Genomic DNA, 21,189 nt, shown 5'->3' on the forward strand with positions numbered 1-21,189 from the left:
CTGGGACTTTATGGCAATTTTTCTGTCATTGCTCACAATGCTTGCTGGGCATCCAACCTGTTTTTCAAGCTTATCCTTCTTTCTTTTAACTTTAGGACATTCATTCAATTAAAGTTAACGTGGAAAGATGTGCTTGCCAGGTATCGGGGAAACAGCACAAGACCAGGCAACCACGACTTTCCAAGACTGGATCGCACCGTGTTTAGTGTCACTGCCCAGCCAGCAGTAGAAGTCAGTACTCTGCCTTCCATGCAGCTTTTAAGTTTTTATAGAGGTGTAAGTTAGTAACATCTGTAAGTTAGTTATTTTAATAATTTATTTATAAACTTAGGGTTATTGAGTCATTGACAATGACAATGACTCTCGCATCTCCCCGTAGTAGTCGGGATTGCACCTTTAGAGAGAAATGCCCCTTTTTCATATTAGCATAATCAAGAGAGATTTTGTCTAATTGACTGTTTTGCTTTAAAGTCGACATTCCAAACTTTAATATAGATATCTTTCTCAATTATATGTGGCATAGTAGCCTATACACTGTTGAGTTTTGTGGATGCCCTCCAGTGTAAGGAGAGAAAGGGCACAGAAGTTCAAAAAAACCCCCCTTTTTTTTTTAATTTTTTGTTTTATTTTTATTTTTATTATTTTACAACAGCACAATGTATTCAACATAAGCTTTGTCCTAATATGCACCTTATTCTTACAAGCATGCCACAACACACACAAAGACTTGCAACGTGCAAAAGCACATACATCAATAAAAATATACTTCCTCACGACTGATGTCCCAGTGGTTAGTGAAAGTTGAGGAAGTGATTTCCTTGCAAAAGAGAAAAAGCATAATTTTAACAGATATAGTATGTTAACCATTACTATTCTTATACGGCATTTAGGATATTCATGCAAAAATGCAAAGTACACCAGGTTAACAAAATAATAATAACCAGCAAAATGGCTTGATTAGATTGTTGTTGACAAGATGGGCAGGCGTTTTGAGCTGGTTAGAAGCAACTAGCTATCATGCTCCAGTATTCCATTAGTAAAATGTTGACGTCAATTTACTAATTATTTATTTTTTAGATTTTTTTCATTTATAGTGTAAGCTTTGGATAATTCTTTTTTACTTACCAGGTAAAGGGTGACTCTATATATCTATCTAATCGTGAGATATATATATATACACACAGAGCGCAGTGATCAGTGGAACTTGCTGTCCTCATTTTATAAAAATCAATAATAACTAAATAAATAAAGAAATAGGCTATGTTGACTGCAGGCAACACAGTGCCATAGTAGAATAGAATAAAGGGGGAATAATTGCGGACTGAGTTCGTGTTTGGATAAAGGGCCAGGCAAGGGCCTTACTGAAGTGGGCCTTTCCTTGATGTTTGTGATTGTCACTTGAGGTGCTGTCTAAGAGGTTTTGCAGTCATTGTGGAAGTTAGATTGGGAAATAATGTTTAATACTGTCCTTCTACTGTTGTTACAATCAAAAGGCATTTAGAAATAAAAAATAACAGCTAGGCACAGGGAGGAAGAGTACTTTATTAGCATGGTTTAATAACCAGTAAACGTCTCATAGGTCATATTAATCTTTTTCTAAGGCACAATTTCAGATAAGTATTTTAGCAGGAATTTTACACACATATATACAGACCGGCAAAACATTAACACTGGGGCATTGTATTAAACGCTAGACTTAATCATCGGCTATATATAAATACTATTTTTCCATCATATGGCTTTTTGTCATTTCCGCTCGTTTCATTATAACAAATAATAACATTTTAGGCGGCAAATATACAAAGCAGAGACCAAAATAGCAGAAGATAGAATAGCAAAGACATGGACAGGGCAACCATATATTTTCCACACGCAGAGGTCAACATAAACTGGAATGACGGTTATCCCACACAGCAAAAAAATATCAAGCATGCTGAATGTGAATGAATTTAGCTTCATTAAAGTGGTCTGGTAATGTTCTGGCCAACAAATGCTAATAAGAAAGCCCAAATACGGCTAAGAAGCCCATAGATCCTCAGCACACACCAAAATCCAGTTTTCAGAATCCAACAGCAAACAGATCACACAGTTATAGTTTGCACCTCAAGAAAACTGGTGTGTGTTAGAGCAACTGGAGGCTTTGTTGTTAACACATGTGATTGCAATATGAAGCTGCTTGCACAAAAAGTACAACAAGATTACACTTGATCTGTGGTTTAAGCAGGGACAAACCACTTCATGATATTACTGCCATGGAGTTTGGCTCTGACAGCCATTTAAACGTACTACAGTTTTTTGCCAAGATTCTAGGAATACATAGCGTAAAGCTGATTCCAAAGGGTCTGGACAGGATAACGAATCTCGACATAACCAGTCAGTTGGCTTCCCTATAAATGTTAAGCTAATCAGAAAGCATTGCACAAAGGAACATAAGGAGATAGGAAACTTCACTCTATATCGTTGCCCGCGTCTAACTGGGTGTCCTTCCTTGGACATAATAGAACACACCAATCACTGCTAATCGCGGCACAGGCCCCAAATTCTGAAAACGCCCACAGAATTATTACCCAAGGGCCCTGAAAGAAGGACAAAAACTCGTAAAGTTTTAGGAATACAGCTGGTCCTCTGGGCTTGGTTTGGCCATGTTTCCCTTGAACCATGTCGGGCAAGGTTCAACAGAGTCTGTGGAAACCCTTGGGTGAAAGGGGGAGCCGTAAAAACACCCAAAATCCCTTTCTTCTCAGAATACCATTGTAAAGAGGGAGCTTGTAACAATATTCCAACCTGTTTGTATTACTGATCTCTCATTCAGCCACATGGTATACACTCAAAGCAGCAACACTGGGGGCGTTTCCTTTTTGCCTGGCTTTCCTGGAGCCTGGGACGGAACAAGCTTTGACTCTGCACAATGAAATCTGGTGCCTAATTGACCAAACAGCCAAAAGAGGCACAATAGAACAGTTAGAGAAAAAAAAAAATACGACATTGTCTGTACCTGTTTGGGAGAATTAATAGTCCACTGATACGTTACTTTCTAATGCCATAATTGTTACACAAGTCATCTAAAGAGATTGTTCTAGTTAAACAATGTTACAAGGGCTAATCAAAAATTAAGGGTTAAAAATGCTCAAAAGTTCAGCCATCTTCCAACCACACCTGGCTGAAATTGGTTAGTGCATCCCATAGTGGGTCGCTGTCGCAATAACCCACACTTGCAGTATTTAGCTCTTGGCCACGTTGTCTACTTACGAGATGTGATTTCCTGGGGGATTTGGTCCAAGTATACAAGTTGGCATGATTCAAGTATACCTCATTTACCCATTGAGACAAACAGTTGTGAAAAATATGTTATCCTATTATAATTCAGTTGATTTTTCAATATTTTTAAATAAACATTAGCGATTGTGGTGGTTCCTGAATAAAGTGAACAAAAACTAGTATCACATATGTGACCCTCTCTGTGAAATCGACGCGTCTAACAGTCCCTCAAAATCGTAAATTAGGAAATAATAAGCATAAAATTTTATTTCAACCATTAATTTTTACTATGATTTCAATCTTTGAACTGGTTTTACTCAGTGAAGTATAAAGATATTCCCAATTAAATTTTTTTTTTTTTTTTTTTAAAACTTTTAAAACATTTTTCACAGACTTTTCTTTACCTTATGAAGGCTGATTTTATATAGAAAACAGGAAATCACCAAAAAACTAATACTTTAGCTGGTTTTCACGGGACAGGGTCACCAAACAATCTAAACTATACCGACCACACGCACATATCTCATCCATTTTTTTTGTTTTTTTCTTTTTCAGAGACTGCTTACTATTCACTCTATTGGGGGGTGTTGCGGAGACACGCCGTATTCCAATGTCTATCCGACGCGAGTGAGACGTAACTTGGCAAGACCTTTCGTATCGGCTGATTGAGGTGTGGGCGAACCGCCACTACCCACTGAAACCTATTGGGAGCGTGCCTATACCAGAATTATGTCTAATCTAATTACAGTTCCAGGAGCAGGTTTTTTTTTTTTTTTTTTTTTTTGGTGTAACATCTCATAATTTCAGGGCATGTTGAGTTACTTCAATGGGAATTTGAGGTTGAAGGGGAAACTTTGCAGTTGACAGTGGCCCTCCATGAGCGGGAATGGTGTATATATTATCACTGGCAAATTACACATTTATAAATTATATTGCACGTGTACAACAAAATTAAATCAACATTGCATTTCCATTTAAAATGATGAAAACTGTCATTATTCTTAGTTCCGCCCTTAATCTTAAGTAGAGTTGACAAAAAAAGTCAAAACATAGTAAAGCGTAGTTAATCTATAATGACTGGCATGGCACACCCCTTCGCTCCTCTGTCTGCACACCCCCAAATAATCACTGGATCATTTATACTAGGTCGTTGTCCTCTTCGGAGGGAGGTATTCATAGATACCCACGCTCACTAGCTGAAGGGCGCCATCAAGGACGTTTTTTGCAAATCATGAGGTCTAGGATGCTCGTTGGATCACTGTGTTTCATCAAATCTGACCTCTTCTCCAAATGTTGTGCAATGTGCTTGTTCAATGGAGTACAAGCCGCTTTAGGAGACAGCGATAATGTTAAAGAAACGATAACACCTTCACTAACAGAGAACTTGTAACATTAGACCGGCGCATTCGTTTACTATTCCTTGATAGAGGTAGATCCCACGACGCAAGCGCGCACGTCTTATCTGCACACTGTATGCTAATTAATTTTAAGGCAATATTAATGTGGGATAATGCCTAAGGAAGTATACACCATCGAATAATGACGAACCGCGGACATACCTGCCAGTGGAACACTTATGGATACAGACATCCCCCAGTGTTTCCCCATTCTGAAAAGGGGGGCCGTTCCTGGTTCACGATGCTGCTTTCATGTCAGGTAGTGCATGTGCTATGAGATACACAGCCCTTATAAAACATTGTAGGACGACTCTGAAGTTGTGGCGAACACATCTGACATAAGGAGTGTATACAATCATCCAAACTTCTCACTGCCATTGCAAAGTGGCCAGTTCTGTGGCTCTTCTCCATGCATATAGAGTATTTATAAGGACCCATTCGGCCTGGGCAATGGAAAGTCTCTGCTCCCAAAACTCAGAGAGGAAACGTGGACATTTATCGAGCAACAACGACTCCACTTTAGTCTTCTGACGGGTAACTGCCACGTTGTGGGATATCAAGTCTCTCCGGGCTAGGGACACCCATTTAATGTTCCCATGAACAATCACATCACCAATCATCCCAGATGTGATTTTGATGTGGCCCAGCCTCTAATGGCAATCCACTGAAGATGAGTGTACATTTTGTCGTCTACACTCTTTTAGACATACCATGCCAATAGGAGTCCCACCAGTGAAAGCTAATTATGACTGTGGCAGAAGAAGATTTTAATCTTTACAATTTCTTCACTGCATCTTTCGTCAGTGGCAAACAAGGGTAAGGTGGACATAAGCGGGAGGACAAATTTAAAATTGTCAGACTCTTTTTAAGAAGAGCTGGAATGGCCAAATTCGAGCATAGTCCTTGTATCACACCGGATCATCAGTCATCGTCTATACTCAAGACACGTTCGTCCCGACCGCCTGGTCCATTGAAAAATAATGGACCAATGTTTTACCAAAGCTTTTAACCGAAAATAGATCACTGGACATTGTACCGCCATCGAATGCTGGAAATCTCCTCTCGTTGTTACTGAGAGAATGAACAAGATGCAAAGTAGACCACCTAAAATATAAAAAACACAACATTTCAGTTCAAATTAGCAAATGCAATAAAATAAAACCGAACCATCCCAGAATCTACCTACTAGTATAGTGAGCTCACAATGGTCACTATATACTATAAAATATTACATTATCAATGAATTTATATGCATATTTAATTATATATATATTATATTAGATTATATATGATATCGATATATATATGATAATAGTATATATAGATCAGGAGTATATATATATACCATATATATAATAAATGTAGTGAAATCGCATCTAAATCTAATAGGCTACAGTAACATTATCAATCTACAATACTCGCACATTATTTATTACCAAAGACAAAACTATTCTATGCTAATAAAGTAATGTTAACTATTTTTGTTTTACTAAAGGTATTTGAGTAGCCTAAACTTCTCAGAACGCCATGGATATGCCTGATGATGCGTCTCCCACAATACAGGCTCTCGCTCCTTTTGGTTCTCACAGCTTTGTTCCATTGCCCTTCGCTCTTGCTTCCATGACATAGAAGAGACCTTCCCAGATACAGATATTCAAGCACCGCTGTCTTTTGATTGGTAGCCTCAGAGATAGTTGTCAAAAGGTCTTCCCGCTGTTTATTTCTCTCACAGCAAATATATTGTCCTGATCACCTCCAAGCTTCGAGGTGTAAAGCTGCAACAGATTTTTACACACTTAATGAATTATATTACTGTTTTACAGTACAACAAGTAAAAAAAATTGCATTTGAGTCCAGCCAGTTGGATTTTAACAATTTCTAAACACACACACACCCACACACACCCACACACACACACACACACACACACACACACACACACACACCCCCACACACACCACACACCACACACACACCACACACATATATCTAAATTCTGGTATTATACTAGATGATATGTGTTACCACAGCCTTTATAAAAAGGCGACAAAATATAACACACCATTTATACGTAGTTGGTTTAGGTTGGGTCCTAAAGGAAGGAAAAGCGATGAATATGATATGGGAAGCAATGCAATGGAAAGAGCCCTACCAAAACCACAAATCACCCTGTTGGTACAAAGTGGATGTATCCTCATCTCCCTGATAAGTACAATTATTCTTGCTTTGATAAATACTACTCTGCACACCAATGCACATTAAAATCCCAACTGGGAGGAGAGCTGCATAAAGTAGCGCCCTAAATTTATACAGAACAAAATATATCTGGTGCGTACAAAATTTATAAACAATCTGTGATTGAGGGATGGCCTTAACATTTCATGAGGGAGCACACAAGCCAATAGCATATGCAGCTCTGCTGCTGTCTACCATTTATGTACCAAGAGACTGTGAATGCAATCACTTTTCTGAGCTAATGGTAATGAACACCTGCTCTACATTCAGATCACTTTTGAACATTTCTAACATTTTCAGATTGTAGGCTTGCTATTTTGTATTTTGTTAATTTAACCTTAGCTATGCTAGCACAATGAAACTGTCAATGTTAAAGTGTAATATAGGATGCAGCTGTATCTGGCAGGAACATAAGAAACAGCAATGATCTACATATTCTTATGTAGGCTATGATTATTATATCATTATATGCTATTGATAAAAGCACAACCATGACTTGATGAGATATTAATGATGAAAATTCTAATTCCAGTATTAGTTATGTGAACCTTAATGTAAATTATACTACGGGGCCGATAAATGCTTGAATCTGATTGGCTGACGAACATTCTAAGGTGTGCAATTATTTTCAGGGAAATGCATGGCGAATGTAGTTCCAGACAGGTCTTGACCGCATTACATGCCTGTATCACTTCGCCAAATGATTTGAGCTTTTTCAAAAGGATAAAAGGATAAAATTGACAGATCATGTCCATGTTTTTGCCACAAAATTAAGTTTTCTCTCCCACTCTCTCTCCCTCACAAACGCAGACATTAACATAAGCGCTAATGTTGTTAGTGCTACTCTGACGATTTTGTCAGTAACATAGCTTAACAACTTAAAAACTACATGACTTCTCACAAGTGAGGTCTCACAGAGGTCACTGTTCGGGATGAAAATTAAACTTAACAAAGTTCACTATACTAGATACATTGTGCCAACACTATTGAGAGAGCACCAGACTCCAGAGGTAATCTCTCTCCTCTCTCCTCTCTCTCTCTTCTCTCTCCTTGTCTCTCTCTATTCTCCTCAGAACTATAACTCATGTAGCTACTATCAATGGGTAGGCCTCGTACCAGGTTTAAAAACATTTGGAATACCAATGGAGGCGGTTGGATGAGATGCAGAAGAAAATATCCTACTCACAATAGCAATATAGTGAAAAACCAGACCAAATGCCTTGAAATATATCATTGATTTATGTCTTGGAGGGTGTGGAACCATCGGCGGCGTGATTTCAAAAGTACAACTTGTTTCCTCGGCGCAACATCCTTGTTGATCTGGAACACCTTCCAATCAACAATCGAACTGAGATATAACTTTTCAGGGAACAACTTTTCATATGATTTAGGCTTACAATTCTAGGGTGTAGGTCGTCAGCTTTAATTCACCATGATTTTAGGCATAAATATGGGTAGGGTTAGGTTTAGGGTTAGGGATTGGGACTTGGGTTACGTCTATAATTTTTGGACAATAATGTTTATCCAGGATCATTCAAAAGATGTTGATCCCGGAAACAGCCACAAAATCATAAGAATTCATTGATTCTTCCCCAATTACTTCATGGTTGCGCTTGGGACATTAGGTCTGATCGTCCTTAGCATTGAGATGAGAGAAACTATAGGCAGTATTCATATGCTGAGGTATAGTTTGTGTTCATAACTTTCAAAAATATAGCTTTAAAGAATATGGGTGGAGGGAGCAATCAATGACCAAAGGCCCTAAATGTCATGGAAAGGTCAGTGGAGACCATGACAAAACTAGATGAGCCCCCGGGGACATTCCCACGTGAAGACCTTCTTCACCTATAAAAAATGTCTATAAAACTCTGCTGGGAAGCTTTCTAGACCAGGCTTACAATAAGTGGTTTGGTTGAATGGCGGAATTTATTTATGTTAGTTTATTTTTTGCCTCCAGTTGCTCTGATGGCATTGGTGATACTGAAGCAGGGAAACACCTTCAGAAAAAGATTCTGCTTCTTCCAGTGATCTTTTTAGTCCATAGAATAGAGATTGAGTAGTATAACCTAAATATGTCATTTATTTCCAGATGGGTTTTGAGTTATATTGCCTGAGCGATCCATTTATAGATGTAATGATTGATTTCTCAGTTTTCTGCTTTAGTTTGCCTGCCAAGTATTTTGCCTTTTTTTTCTCCAAGTTTCAAATTGCTGTAGTCTGAGTTTCAGAAATATTTGCTTGTTTTTCATTTTATTTATTGTGTTTAATATTTTATGTAATTCTTCTTGAATTCTAAGAGCTGTTTAATAATTGAATCAGTCGACCTTAGGAGAGACAGATAATCAGTTGCTTCACCTCTTGTTATACTATTTTTTCCTCAAGTTAACTGCTTTTTATTTGAACAATTTGAGATGATTTTACCTCTCATGACAAATGTGTATGTTTCCCCAGTGTGCATGCATATATTCCTTCTCGTACTGTAGCTCTCTACAAAGACATACATTCCTTTTAAAGTAATTTACAAACTCTATATCATTAAAACAGATCTGGGATCATCACTGGGTGGTGGAAGTGGCTGGTGTTCTGCAAGGAAAAGTAATACTAGGTAGCACATGTTCAGAAATAGAGATAGCACTGAATAAGCGGGGCCAATCATTTGGGTAATATCTAATATGGGAATAAGATGGTGACACACCTTCTACTCTCTTCCATTGAATAAAAGGTCAGCAGAGCAGCAACTGAAATCTCTGTGCACGTTTGTAGGACCAGACTCTGTGCAGTTGTGATCTGTGTCCCGACCATAGGTTCTGTCCAGATCCTGCAGGGTCGATTGCAATCACCAAGCCCCTGATCCTTTTTTTAATTTTTCCAACTGCTCCATTTTTGTCTGCTGATGCCATACAAGAGGCTTGTTAAAATAAGATAAATAAACCTCCAGTCTCCTCCTGAAGATCCTGGAAAAGTCCATTGAGCGACCTCAACTCGCTCAGAGAAGCTGTCTCAGCTGATAATCATGACGTCACACTGATGATGACTGCTTCTCTAATTCTCGCGGACGTTCAAACGCGGGATTCTCAAAAATGCTAGCTATTGAAGATGGTCAGTATCCTGTTTATTTGGACAAGCTGCTTCACTGAATCAACAACATGTAAGTGTGATAATAAATAGATGTTTATTATTTTCTAGCGAGCGTTCAAAAGTACAGCCACTATTGAAATAGGCATATCGTTTCTGATGCGCAGTTGCGCGGTAGACCAATCACAACGGACTAGGGGGCCATCTGACAATCAGAGCAGAGCAGGCTCATGGAGAGGAGGGGTTTAGAGAGACGGAATCTTTGAACTTTGAACTAATCATCTGAGAATTGCTGGAAAATGAGGGTGATATTAAATGCATATTTGAGAAAAATTAAAGGTTTTTTTGACCTTGCCATGCATTGTAATCCTATGTAGGAAACTCCAAAAACATTATTAGGAACGGTATAAAAATGGCCTAATAGGCGCACTTTAAAAAAACATCAGTAATGTTAAAAAAACTACATAAAATTACAAAGGACCATATTTGTGAATAAAATATTTGAAGTTTAATTTAATTATTTAGTTTGTCTCATTTTCCATTAGATTACATGGAGAGGGTGGGGGGTTTATGACCATACTGTGTCCAGCCCCTGGGGGTGATTGAAACATTTGGCTTAAATTTTCAGTGCTTGTCAGGCCACACTTGGTCCCGTAGCCTATATAATAAAAGTGCATAGCATCATTTTGTTGTGTGATGCGATCGACCTTCGAGTTCATTCCCACTTTTTGCTGAACTCATTCTTCTCCTTTTTTCACATTAACATATCAAATCAGACATGCATTAATTTTCAATAAAAATTAAGGAAATAATTGAAACGTGGAAAATAGTAAAATAGTAAAATGTCTATGCGAAGTGAGAAGCACCAGAACTTATTGGAGAGAAGTTGGATGGATGCAGTTATTTCTGGTTGTCCGGACATGGGGAGATCATGAGCTTGTTGAAAGGAAGGATCCGGTACAAAGGTCCTGTTGGGTGGACATTCAGCAGGTCTGGGATCTATGCCCTGCATTTTCTGCAATCTCAGTCACAATATCCCACTACAATGAGATTGGTAAGCTGATCAAATTGACGTGAGATGCATCTGCTTTGGTGTTTTTGGAACTGGATGATAAGTACAGTGAAATGAAACCAAGTGAGAGAAACAGAGCGCCACTTGGCCTGTCTGTGATTGAGTTTTTGTGCATGCGGAGATACTCCATATTGCGATGTTCAGTGAGAACCTGAAAAGGGACAATTGGACCCCTCAAGCCAGTGTTGCCATTCCTCAAAAGCCACCTTCATTGCCAATAAGCTCTGGTTTCCCACGTCATAGTTCTGTTCTGCTTGATTTAGCTTGCGTATAAAAAGTAGGGAAAGGGGAAAAAGTTTGGGTGGACTGCAATGACGTTGTGAAAGAACTGCCCCTACACCTGTGCTGGAGGCATCTACTTCTACCACAATATCACGTTCAGGATGAGGGTGATGCAGTATGGGGGTGCAGTGAAGAAATGTTTTTTGAGGTGGTTAAAGTCTTTGTCAGCTGCTGGTGACCAGAATAAGTGACCTTCCCTCCTTTTAATCATAGACGTTGATGAAAACATCTGTAAAAGTTAGCGAAGCCAAGGAATCTCTGCATCTCTTTGATAGTTGTAGGTCGGGACCCAGTTTAGGACAGCTTCTTCACCTTATGATCATCCATCGCCACTCCTTAAGGACTGACTACATATCCTAGGAATGTGGTAGAAGTCTGGTGAAACTCACATTTTTCTGCCTTAGCATATAACTGGGTGGGAGATTAAAACATTGTAGAACAGCTCTGACATGGTTAATGTGTGTCTCAAGGGAGTCAGAATAAATGATAATGTCAATCATGTAAACAATGAAGCATCTATTGAGATGTCACGGAACACATCATTTATGAAATGCACTGAACTACATACATATATTATATTATATATATATATATATATATATATATATATATATATATATATATATATATATACACACATATATAAGAATGAAAAAAAAATATCAGTTGTGCAAGACACTAACAATGTTGCTTGTGCAGTTATCTGATGGAATCATTTTCTCTACATATCAATATGAGGAATAGTTACGTCAAGTCACCATTATTTATATAGCACTTTTGTACAATACAGATTGTGTCAAAGCAGCTTTACAGTATTAAACAGGAAAATAGTGTGTCGAAGAAAACCAAAACTCCATCGTTCTTCTTTGGCCAGACAGAATCAGCAGTTTAAGTCCAGGGTGCAACAAAGTCTGATTGTGCAGAAGACTCATCTGGTTCCCATGGTCTCATGACAATGGCCATCCGGGGGACAAGGTCTTCACGGGGGATCTGTCTCTGGGGCTCATCCAGTTGTCATGGTCTCTGCTGACATTCAGGGCTGTAGGTCCTGATCCACTGTCTTGACTGGATACGGACTGGGTTCCGGGTGACGACTGTGACCATCTGATCTGGATACAGACTGGATATGGGTGACTACGTGGACCCTCGGAATAAGAATGAAACAGAACTAATATTAGCATAGATCCCATTCTTCTTACCATATTTTTTCGGTTCTGGTTTGACCTAATTAATTCAGCCTAACAATTCTTTAATGTATTTTAATACTTTAATCTAGATTCAAACTAACAGAGTTGTCTGCCTCCTGAAACAACTCTAGGTTGACTCTTAGATTTTTCCAGAGTTTGGGCGCAAAATAGGAACAGGATCTTCTTCCGCCCTCAGTTGATTTTGATATTCTAGGTATTATCAAATGTTGAGAGTTTTGAGAAACGCACCGGATGTGAAGGGGACTATAATATGATAAGAGGTCGCTCAAGTAGGAAAGGAAAAAGGAGTGACGTGTGGCCAAGCATGGTGTCCCATACTTGGAATTTGTGCTCTGCATTTAACCCGTCCAAGTGTACACACTTAGATGCACACACTATTCAGGGCTTTATTAGTAATTAGCAAGATTTTAAAGGCCACCCCCCCACCCCTTCTCTTCCTTAGGGTGACGAGCTGTACTCATGAGACTGTTTACTTTAGCCATGGAACTTGCTAACTAGCACATTATTGATAAAGGCAATTTGCAAAGATTCATAAAAAAATCGTTATATTCACTTCTTCTGTAGGTGAGGCTGGATCACAAATGATTCAAGCAGACATAAATGCATTTAGGTAGATAGAGGGGTGCAATTTATTAGGCCACGACTGCCCCACTGAGGAGCTAAACCATTCAGGGCTTTATATAAGTAATTAGCAAGATTTTAAAGGGGTCATCTGATGCCCATTTTCACAAATTGATATGATTCTTTAGGGTCTTAATGAAAAGTCTATAACATACTTTGGTACAAAATTCTCAATGGGAGTTTAAAACCACCCTTTTTACCTTGTGAAAATCCACTCTGCTTCAGCATCCCATTTTAGTTCATGTTCCTTTAAATGCTAATGAGCTCTGCTCACCCTGTAACACAGTGGTTCTCAACATTTTGCATGTCTCTTTAATCAAACACACCTGATTCAGATCACCTGCTCATTAGTAGAGACTCACAGACTTGAAATGGGTGTGTCAGACAAAGGAAACATGCAAAAAGTGCAGGAATGTGGTTGAGAACCACTGCTGTAACAGATCGCCAGTCTCCACCACCACCCAATCACAGTGATCCCTATCACCTGAGTTCTGAGCATTTGCACCTGTCATCCATCAGCACCTCATCAACCGGCCTGTATATAAGCACACACCTCAGACACCCTCATTGTCTGAATCTCGTACACACTTAGTGGACTCTCTGAATTAGCTACTACACCTATTGGAAATACTTGCCTGCTTTACTTACCTCCTGTGTTCCCCCTAGTGTCTCCTCGTCTCTGTTTCCTCCTAGTCCTGGACTGCCGAGGTGTGTGCTCCTCCTGTGCACTTCCCAACTCCTGAAAGGACAAAGATTCTGAAAAACTCCTGTCCCTCTCTTCTGTGGGGTGACAAGCCATTCTCATGGGACTGTATACTTTAGCTGTGGAACGCATCCGAGGTTCCTCTGGATTTTCACGTATAAACATATATTTTGTCTTCGTGATGATGCAATGTACAGTTTTGGGTGTTTCATTTTTAATTTTATGAAAACTTCACGTGCAGTGGTGTTGAAGCTCTTTTACCTGCCGTCAAACGGTTGACCACTGCCATGTGTTTATCCTGTCGAAAAATGCAGCGAAAAAGTCCATTTTTTTTGTAATAGTTTCCTTGATCTGAGTGGTTCAAGCCTTGGCTACTTTTCCGAAGTTTGCCACCTGAACACACACACACACAAAATAAATAGGACTTGATTCAACAAAGTTAAGTAATAATAATAATCCTAAATTTCTCCCATAGGAGATGAATGGGACATACTAAAATTTACAGCATTTTTATTTTATTATTATTATTTTATTTATTTATTTATTTATTTATTGTCCAATAAACCCAACACAATGCAGATCAAACACACACATAAATGAAGGGGTGAGCCTATACAACATTCTCAATGTGTCAAACAATCACACTCTGTTTCTCTCTCACACACACACACAAACACACCCACAAAAAAAAAAAAAAAACTACTGCCAACTAGTGTCTATTGATATTTTTTGATATTTTTATATCATAATAAGCCACTAAATATCACCAAAGTCACCAGATTTTTAAGTTTTGGCTGTCTGAACTTATTGCTAATTTATATTATTACTATTATTTTAATTAACAAATATAATATTAATAATATTATTATTTATTTAAATTATTATTATTATTATTTATTTAAATATAAAAATAAGAATATTTTACATAAAAATATGTTACTTTTAGAGGTAAATAAGTTGAATGATAAAAAAAAAACACGCAAAAAAAATAACTGATAGATTTTATTTTATCAAATATGGTGATATGACATTTATGTTATGACATGTAAATTAATGAATAAAAAAGAATGAAGAAGAAAAAAAAATTGAATCATACCGGAGACCTTTGTGCCCAAATTTGTACACGAAGGATGGATTAAGGGCTGTTATACAAAGGATGCTTGAGGATTAAGAATTTATCTGCAGCCAGCTCTAACTCATCAATAAATCAATAAATTATTTGATAAAGTCTGTATGGTGCCCTGGTGGCCTGTATACAGTAGCCAGTACAAATGTAACAGGAGATTCATTATTAATGCTGACCACTCTACTGTATATAATGTTATATGAAGCACCATTACTTCAAAAGGATTATAGCTGAAACCAGACCTCTGAGAAATATTGAAAATATTACTAGAAATTGTAGCAACACCTCTCCCTTTACCTTTTGGACGCAGCTAATGTTTATAACAGTAATCTTGGGTGGTAGACTAATTTAAAATAATGTAATCGTGAAAGTGAAAAATTGAAAAGTGAACCTCTTTGATGTGTGAAACAGTGAGAGAGAGAAAAGGAGACATCAGAAAACACAAAAGGAAACGCAAATACTAGTGCTAGTGATTTAGAACAAAAGCAAGTTAGTTTGATAGATAATATCAGACATACTGTATGGTCATAATTAAATTAAATATGGTGATAATTAGCAGTTTAAACAACAGAGACTGATAGTAAGAAAGAAATTCCAAAAGAAAAACAAAGCTACACGGAGCTACAATCGCATACCACTCAGTGGCATGGCAGACAGGTACCACAGACCTGTTTGATCAATAGTAAAAAAAAAGTCCAGGTACTGAAATTTATGGGACTTGTGGCTTTTCACATCATGCACGTGAATATTAATTACACTGCATTTATACTATACTGTACACAGTGATTTGTGAGGCAGGAGTGGCTGTTGTTTCATTGTTTATCTCCTCCACAGCCAGCTTAAAACTGACAGTTTTAGAAAAAATACATATACAACATTGAATGTGTATTCTGCATTGGTATACTGCATACTTTTCTGCAAAACAAAATAAGAATCTATATCAATAATAAAATGTACATCATTATCTTGTTATGCTTTACAAGAAAAACAGCGGGAATATGCTTCTGTTACCCTTTGTTTTATATGTTGGTCATGCTCCTTGCATATCATTGTGTATGACGTCCTCCTGCTAGATCAAATTATCAAATTAACTGCCATCTTTACCCATGTGCCTCAAACACTTAATAATAATAATAATAATAATAATAGTGTAATATAAAAAAAGAAAATAATTTTATCATTTACTTATATGTAATACATTGTCACGTGTTCTGTGTTTCTGTTTGCCCTGCATTGTCCTAGTTATCCTTTGCTGCTTGATTAGTTAATTAGTTTCCACCTTTGTTCATTTATCTTATTAGTCCATCGTTTGGTTTTCTATAAATAGCCCTGCCTTTCCTCAGTTTGTTTGTCCTGTCTCCGCTGTGTTAAGAGGTTGTTTTCTCCTGTTTCTTCCTCATGGATTTATTAAAGGGGTCATATGATGCGATTTCAAGTTTTCTTTTCTCTTTGGAGTGTTACAACTCTTGGTGTATAAAGAAGATTTGTAAAGTTGCAAAGACGAAAGTCTCAAACCCAAAGAGATATTCTTTATAAAAGTTGAGATTTGTCCATGCCCTCCTAAAACACCTCGTTTAAACATGCCATACATACCATGTCTACGTAACGATATGGGAAGATTTGCATAACGCCGCCCAAATGTTAACACAAAGAAAGAAGACCTAACCTTTGATTCTCGCTGTTGCCGCCGGCGCCATGTCGTGGAGACGCTGTTTCGTTGTGAAAGTGAAAATACTTTGTTTGGCCTTCAAAAAGAGTACACAACTAGAAATCTGTGGTTAAGTTGTATTTACAACACTGTTCCAGAACAGTTTAACCCAAATATTCAGATGTGTGCAGCACATTTTATAGAGGACTGTTTCCTGATCCTGGGAGAGAAGACTACAGTGCTGGCTGTTCTGACTCACAGTATGCAAGTACGTTTACATTTGTAAAGGATTTGCCACTGATGATTCAAACGTGAGTTTTGAGCAGTGTAGCTTAGCGGTTCTCAATTTCAGTCCTCACACCCCCCTGCTCTGCACATTTTGTATGTTTCTCTTATGGCTTCAGACATTTGTTCTATTCGAACGTAAGTGCCCTGCGAAGTGGACATCACAGGATATTCCACCATGATTTCAGTTCGAAGCAAATGTATATGTACCATTCAAAGTGCATTGAAGTGTGCGAGATGTGAATTTAAATTGTATTAATTTACAGCGGTATATGATTTCACACTTGTCCGTGTGTGAAGACGTTGTGCAGCGCAAATCCGTGAATAAATGTTCCAAAGTGAGATAAACTTCAACAGATTTCTCCTCCTCTGGGAGAAGGAAGCAATGAACAATGTGTAGGGACCATGTCACTGGGAACACAGTTCATGCATGGGGTTCACTTGTAACTAGCTGATTATCTGAATAAGGTGTGTTAACAAAGAGAGATGGATTACCAGCTCTACCATGGCAACCCAAACTCTCTGCTCCTCCATGGCTCCCTGAACTCCCTGATCCACCATGGCTTCCCAAACTGCCTGCTCTGCCATGGCTCCCAGAGCTCCCTGGAGGCCCTCCTTGTCTCCACCTAGTTCCTGCCCTGCACCAGCCTCCAGGTGGGGCGGATGGAGCCTCTGGAAACGAACAACAAGGTTGTTCTGTCCCACTGATTGTCCGGCTATAGGAGCGTGAGAAGCTGCTATAGCTGCCACATAGACTTTGAGCGTGGAAGGGGAGCGGGCCCTTGTCCAATAGCTCTTGTCAGTAGAACAATATCTCTGATATGTCACATGTTATTGGGTCTTTGCCGCGGGATTCGCACCAGGCGGAAAAAATCTACCACTTAAGGGCATGGAGGCATCTCATAGATGGGACTCTAGCCTGTGAGATAGATTTCAGGACACTCTCTGGGAGATATACTGATCCTTGGTTGAGAGCCCATAGGTGCAGTGTCCACAGCTTGGGCTGGGGGTGCCAAATTGTTCTGTTCACCTGAGAGAGGAGGTCCTGTCTCAGAGGAATGGGCCACAGAGCTGCCGTCAGCAACTGAGACAGCCTTGAGATCCAGAGATGACTCTTCCAGAGCGGGGCCACTAGAAGCACTCTGTGCCTGTGCTCCCCTGATTACCTTGGGGATCAGGGCTATCGGGGTAAAAAGCATGCTGGAGGAGGATGGGCCATTCGTCTTCCAATGCAAACAAATCCACCACTGCCTTAAGTTTGGCAGTGAGAGTCGTCTTTTGAGGCGAAGAGGTCGACCTCTGCCTTGCCAAAGATCTCCCAGATTTTCTGAACAGTCTGTGGGTGGATCATCCACTCCTCTGAGAAGATGTTGCTCTGAGATAGCATGTCTGCTCCTTGGTTCAGTACGCCAGGCACATGAGCTGCTCTCAATGAACGCAGCTTGATATGTGCCCATTCCAGCAGCCGAAGATCGGTCTGCTATCGCACAGAGCTACCCAACCTGTGTTGATGCAGCTGTCAAGACAACTTTCCTTTTGTAAACCAATCCCATAGTCATGCCCTGCTTGAACCACTGTAGGTCCTTCCAGGGGGCCGGGCCATCACGCAGGCCTGGTCCACCTGATGCAGATTCGTCCATAATGGCATACATGTGGCGGAATTAGAGGTTTCAACCAGTGCTGAAAGGGTCTCATTTTGAGCAGGCCCAACTGAAGTACAATAGCTGCAGAGGCCATGAGGCCCCAGCATCTTTTGAAACCTTTCAAGAGGGTAGGAGGCTCAAATTCTGAAAGAAGCTGCGAGCTGCTGTATGGCCAGTGCACGGTCTGGCGTAATTATCGCCCTTATGTGGACTGAGTCGAAAACTGCCCCCAAAGAACAAAAGTTCGCTGGCTGGGGGACAGAGAGCTCTTGGCAAACTTGATCCTGATTCCCATGTGCTCTAAGTGGCTGAGGAGGAGGGACCTGTGGGCTATAAGCTTGGCCTCCCACTGTGCTAGAACGAGCCAATCATCAAGGTAATTCAGGATATGGATTCCCATCTGTCTCAGAGGGGAGAGGGCCGTGTCCATTTACTTCGTAAAGTGCGGGGAGCCAGAGACAGCCAGAAGGGCAGGACTGTGTATTGATAAGCCACTCCCTCAAAGGTGAATCTCAAGAATCGTCTGTGATAGGGAGCTATCTGGATGTGAAAAACTAAGCATCTTTCAGATCCAGCGAAAAGAATCTGTCCCCTGGGCGGATTTACTAGAGGATCTGCTTCAGTGTAGTCATTCTGAACAGCCCATTTCATGAGGGCGCAGTTCAGGCATCTGAGATCGAGGGATGGGGCGCCATCTTTTTTGAGGACCAGGAAATAACGGCTGTAGAAGCCGGACTCACTCTGAGCTGGGTGGAACTGTTTATATGGCTTCTTTTGCCAGCAAAATTCTTATCTCGGCTTGTAGAATGTGAGCGTTCCTGCTGTGCACTGAGGTTGAGACCATGCCATTGAACCGAGGGGGTCTTTGAGCGTATTGAAGTTAATAATCTCGTTTTATAATACCTAGAACCCAATGAGATGGCCTGCCAGGCCTCGGCCCGTGTGACAAGGGGTTGGATTAATTTGGGTGGTGAGTCGACGTGTGGGGACTCGACACTTATGATAACTGGAAGAGGAAATTTTATCTCTTTTTGAAAATGTTTTTTTTTTTTTTTTTTTTCACTATCACAGCGGATATGTGTGAGGGCTCTTTTAGAATGGGCCCGTGATTCACAACACTTTCTGGAACAAACATACTGCCACTGGCATCCATAACTGGTGCTTAAGGGCACGACAGAGGGCGTTTCGGGGTGGTCTGGCACTTGCGAGACCTTCTCCCTTCCTCTTCCTTTCCAGTGGATCAGGACAACACCGGGGGTGCAGGGTCCAAGTTTCAGTGTGGGCCGGGGTCCTTGCCACTTTGGAAAGGGATAGCGCCTGGCCAAGCAGGAGCGCTGTCAGGGCTCAGGCTTCTGAGCAGGCTGAGCGGGCGACGGTGCAACTTTAGCTGGCTGCTGTGCTGGAGCAGGCTTGGGGCAACTGGTGCTCATTGCAGAGCAGGACAGAACTAGACCATGTCGCTTGCATCAGCCGAGGGATGCTGGTCTGCATGCTCAAAGAGATGGCGAGAGTACTCTCTGCTTGGCAAGGCGCAGGGGATCTGGGCCGGCACGAGCTCGCCCGTGAAAGAGTGTTTAGTCCCTTTGCCCCGCTTTTTTTTCCTGACAGATGCCTGGGAGGAAGAAAACGGGAGGGGGTGCGAGGGGGTGTATTATCTCTATAAAAAGAAAGCGATCTGAGCACACAGAGTGGCAAGACTCATGTTCACACAATGTGAAACAAATCAATCTCGGTCAGAGCAGCTTCCGCATGGGGCTTACCCAAGCAGGAAACACACTCTGAGTGGCCGTCACCATCGTGCAGTGTAATACTGCATGACGTGCAATAATGGCGCAGCATTTGAAACAACGACGCTGCTCTTTTAAAGAGAAAATTAGCTTTTTTTTTGGCTACCCGGATGGCAGCAGGGGAAGAGCTGGCATCTGCGCTGGTTGCTGACCAGCTCAAAGAGTCGGTGGAGCGGCGAGAGGGCGCAGGAGAAAACAGCATGAACGAGAAATTGATCTAAGATCCTATGGTGCTTATATAGCCAGATGGCCCCGCCCATTCTGGCGGGTTTCACCGCCATATGCATGTGCTGCACTGCTGCTGAGCCATTGGTTTGTTTTTATAATCACTGCATGAACCAATGGCCGTGCCGTTACACTGTCTTCAGTCCTCTGAGAAATAGGAGTTTTTTCCCATAAGCATCTGGCGACGCAGTACAAGTGAAGTATCGATAGGAAACTAGTGTTATATTCTTAGCTTTTTTCCATAATTTCTCTCCACAGACTCAACTGATAGTTTAATTAATGTTCAAAAAACACATTATTTCTCAAATACCGTACATTATTGAAGTTCCTGTATGCCCCGCCTCTTTCAAACGCGTCTTTTTCGACAACGCCCCTCCTTCCAACAAGCACAGTCTGCTCTGATTGGCCAGCTGACCCAGTGCATTGTGATTGGCCCAACACCACAAGCACATGTCGGAAATGTAATGCCCCTTTCCATAATCTTGAGCTTCAGCTTTCAACATAAATGTAAAGACAGTAAATGATGTCCTTTATCTTTCAGTTCAAGCCCGAAAGGGAAACAGAGTCTTGTGACAGACACCAGTGATGATGCTCATATGTATTTGCAGTACACCAAGCCACGAT

At 40.3% G+C, this 21,189-nt stretch overlaps 1 pseudogene; it reads right to left on the reverse strand.

Moving 5' to 3' along the window:
* The window catches only part of LOC109075200, a 38,077-nt pseudogene extending 19,780 nt beyond the window's left edge, over nt 1-18,297 (reverse strand).
* Nucleotides 18,298-21,189: the final 2,892 nt, after the last annotated feature.

Source organism: Cyprinus carpio, unplaced genomic scaffold, assembly GCF_018340385.1.
Source record: "Cyprinus carpio isolate SPL01 unplaced genomic scaffold, ASM1834038v1 S000006739, whole genome shotgun sequence".
NCBI lineage: Eukaryota > Metazoa > Chordata > Actinopteri > Cypriniformes > Cyprinidae > Cyprinus > Cyprinus carpio.